The sequence below is a fragment of the Colobus angolensis genome, unplaced genomic scaffold (genome assembly GCF_000951035.1).
Source record: "Colobus angolensis palliatus isolate OR3802 unplaced genomic scaffold, Cang.pa_1.0 Scaffold12, whole genome shotgun sequence".
Classification (NCBI taxonomy): domain Eukaryota; kingdom Metazoa; phylum Chordata; class Mammalia; order Primates; family Cercopithecidae; genus Colobus; species Colobus angolensis.
The window spans coordinates 13,118,574-13,122,509 of NW_012113141.1; the positions used below are offsets into that span (position 1 = coordinate 13,118,574).

At 48.5% G+C, this 3,936-nt stretch overlaps 1 pseudogene; it reads right to left on the minus strand.

The window, feature by feature from the left end:
* Positions 1-1,360, minus strand: part of LOC105503027 — a 3,594-nt pseudogene extending 2,234 nt beyond the window's left edge.
* Between the last annotated feature and the right edge of the window lie 2,576 nt (positions 1,361-3,936).

A 3,936-nucleotide genomic window follows, 5' to 3' on the forward strand; every position in this document is an offset into this window, starting at 1 on the left:
GGCCTCCCAAAGTGTTGGGATTACAGGCGTGAGTCACTGCGTCTGGCCTGAAAACTTTTCTTTGTCATTCATTTTCATTTCTCATTCCAGATACACTTTTTAATACGTTTATTGTTTTGACAGACTGGTAGACAAATATGAATAAGTAGGTTGTCATTGTTCTTTTGTTCTTACTGAGTTTGCTCTATTTTTCTCTGAACTAAGTTGCTGTGATGTTCCCCCTCACCCAGGGGTCCTAAGAGGCAGAACGTTTTCATGCCACTCTTGTGACAATGGACACAAACCCAACCCTTAAAGGGCCTATTTCCTCCCTGGCACCCCGGAGGGACACACTGGACTATTTCCACTGAAGAAAAGCCAGGGCCCATCTGCTAAGGGGCCTGACAAGGGAATGGCCCTACGTAGCTTAAACGTCTGCATCTGGGCACCTATGGAAGTCCCCTCAGGCCCCAAGTAAAGCCGAGAGGGCTGGCGGCGCTGGGCCAGGAAGTAGAATTGAGCATCTTCCGATGAGGCAGCAGGAGAAGCAAGAGAAGGGGACCTTCTAGAGGCCCTCCAGCTCCCCAGCACCTGGGACCCTCAGGCCACCCTGCTGAGGTATGCCCCTTACCTGAATTGTCCCCACGATCTCCTTTTTGTCCCCTTGGTCCTGGAATTCCAGGAGCCCCTGTGTTTCCTGGGGGCCCCAACTTCCCAGAAAGGCCCTGCAAACCTCTGAATCCATGATCTGTTGCAAGACAAAGGGACCCAGTGGCTATCATTCATTTTTTTCCCAAAAATCTCAATATTCCATTCATGTTCACCCCCGGAACAGCCAGCGAGCTAATGGTGACCCAAAGAAAAAAGACCCCGACTCCTGCATCCCAGGGGAGGGCCTGCACCAAGGCCAGCTCCCTAACCAGGCGCGACAACCCTCTGTAGGGACAACCACACATCCCTAATTCCTGTGTGAAAATGTGGGATCCCGGAGAGTCAGCAAGCAGCTTTGTTTTGGAGACAATGGCATTTTACAGGGATTGTCCTGAGTGTAGCATGGGTCCTGATGAAACGGGAGCCTCCCCAAGTCTGTGCTCGAACCCTCATGTGGAGGAAATGCCTGCTGGAGGTGGAGATTCAGAAAGACACAGGTCGGACCTGGATCTCCCTTTTCCCTATTGGGTCCATCTCACCCATCTCTGCCTGGGATGCCATTGGGTCTCCAGCACAAAGCTAGGCAGCTCTCTACATTTGTGCCCTCACCCCATCCTGCACTGCTCCCTCCCAGGCATCTGTCTCCACAGCTAAGCACCTCTGAGCCTCCAGAGTGACAGGTTCTCAGGGTAGCTTTCTCCAAATATTTATTTCCAGAAAAAGCATGCATAGATCTTCCACCAGACAAACACATGCACACACACACACACACACACACACACGCAGACACACGGACACACACACATGCATGCACACAATTGACTACTTCCATTTATGTTTCGTTCATTGCAGGACCAGAGTGGAGAGACTAAAAATCCCCAGCACTGAGTCACCTCCTTCACCTCTTCTTGTTTAGAACCTTTGTCAAATGTCTTGTTTGGACATCTCACCAGGCCAGGCACAAGGAGAAGAGGTATTTGCAGATGACTTCAATCCACAACTGAATGTGGGCATTGGCACCTGCTGCTCCCTCTGCCTGGACATTTCCCTGCATCTCTGCCTGCTTATTTGTTGTCACTCAGCTTTCAGCTTAAATATTATCTCTGGAGAAAGGTCTTTGCTAACCCTGTAATTTTAAGTAGTCACTCAGTTGTAATTCTCTGTTCTAATTTTCTGCCAATTATAGCTTCCACATGGGGCTGTTTTGTTTATTTGGTTGCATATCGATTGATCACCCACCCCACTTCTATAGAACGAGAAGCTCATGAGAACAGGGGTCTTGTTCCCCAGCTGTTGTTTCTCCACCAAGAAGAGTGCCTGGAAACAGAGTAATGCTCAATAAACATTTATGGAACAAATGAATCCTCCAGCAGCGTGTCCTCAAATCAGCCCTCTTTTCTCTGGCTGGAGCTACCATCTGTGCCCCCTTTACCAGTGACCTCACTTTTCTATTCTCAGTTCACATCTCTGTCCCCAGGGTGCAAACCAGGGCTGGGCACACAGGAGGACTGGGCGCGAGGGAGAGGAGAGAGGCAGAGACCTCGAGCAGACACCAGATCTTCTGTGCTCGTCCAGGCCTGAGTTTCCAGAAGTGTCCAGTTCTTGTCGCCAGAGCCTAGTCAAGCTGCCCAGATCCCGGATGTGAGCTTTGATGCTTGCCTTCCTCCAAACTCACACCCATTCTTTGAAACACTTCATGTCACCAAACAGCTTGAGAGGTTTGTTTTTCCCAGGTGGTGAGTGGGGTGGGTCACTTCCCTGTGACTCTGCCTTGTGATGGGAGTTTTGGCTTCTCAAGGGTCCTCCCCCTTGTGTACTCATGTCATCAGGCCCTGTCCAGCGGCCCTCTGGTTCCCATTCAGGGGGCCTTCCAGGCATCAAGAGGTGCTTCCATGGTAAATAAGATCCCTCTCAAGGCTGTGTCTCCTGATGCCATTGACACAATGTTGAAGGGCCCATAGGCCCAGAGGACAAAGGAATTTCAATTCGCTTAGCAAATAGGCAGACCCCCCAGGAAGGTGGGAATGTGAAACTGACAGATTTGCATTGAGCCAGGATCCTAACTGTGCTACAGACTTAGAGAAAGGGTGGTTTTGAGTGGGCAGAGGGTAGGCAGGAGGTAAATACACCTAGGAGCAAAGGAACCTCAGAAAGCCTGGATTCTGGAGGGCACGAGTTTCTCCCCCAAGGATGTGTACCCATAGGTCTGTCTTCTCATAGACTCAGAGGTGAATTTATGCTGTTCTTATGACTATTACTGAATTTTGCTATTTATGCCAAGATGAAAAATTGTGTTTCCAGTGTCTCAGCATGGCATGATCTCCCGCACTGTGGAGACTTAAATGCAGTGGCGACACCACAGCCCAGGCACCTCAGTGGTGTCTCAGATGGAGGCCAGGCAGATTTGAGTTCATCATGGGACAATTATCAAATACAGTAGGGGACAAGCAGAGTGAGAGCTGATAGAAATGACAAGCCTCAGAAATAGCCCTCCAGGGAGTGTGGACCCTACATGACAGATAAATTAATATGCACTTCAAAAGAGGGTATAATGAAGGAATAAATGAAAATTATATAATTAAATTAATAAACTTGAATTAAAAATACTATAGAGCTAATAAAATTGAATACTGGTTCTTTGTCAGAGACATAAACTTAACAAATATGGCTGTAGTAGTTTTGAAGTTGTTTCCTCCTTGTTGTAAAATTGCATCTCAGGCCCTTTGCCATAGGAGTTCACAAAGGCTCCCACTAGAGTGTGAGGAGTAAACACTCCAGCCCCTTTGTTGTTTGGTGTGGCCATGTGACCCTGAGCTGAGACAAAGGGAGTAGCAGCTTAACGAGTGCTTACAGGTTTGCTATGGCCTTTGTGTTTCTTTCCCAATCATGGGAAGTATGCATCCCTGGAAAGTGATATGGAACAGTCACGAACTCACCTGAAAGTCTGTCCAGCTGACTACTGCTGAGTCCAGGCCCACTCAGCTGTAATCAGCCAAAGCTCAACAAACTGGAAGATCCAGAGCAGGAAATAAACCGTTTAGCCTTGAGAGGGAAATTTACTGTTGTGTTAGCTGACTGATACAGTATCAATGATTGATAGAAAAGGTATAAGGAATTAACAAACCAGCCCAGGCACAGTGGCTCACGCCTGTAATCCCAGCACTTTGGGAGGCCAAGGCAGGCAGATCGCCTGAGGTCAGGAGTTCAAGACCAGCCTGGCAAACATGGTAAAACCCCATCTCTACTAAAAATACAAAAATTAACTGGACGTGGTGGTGCCTGCCTGTAATCCCAGCTACTTGGGAG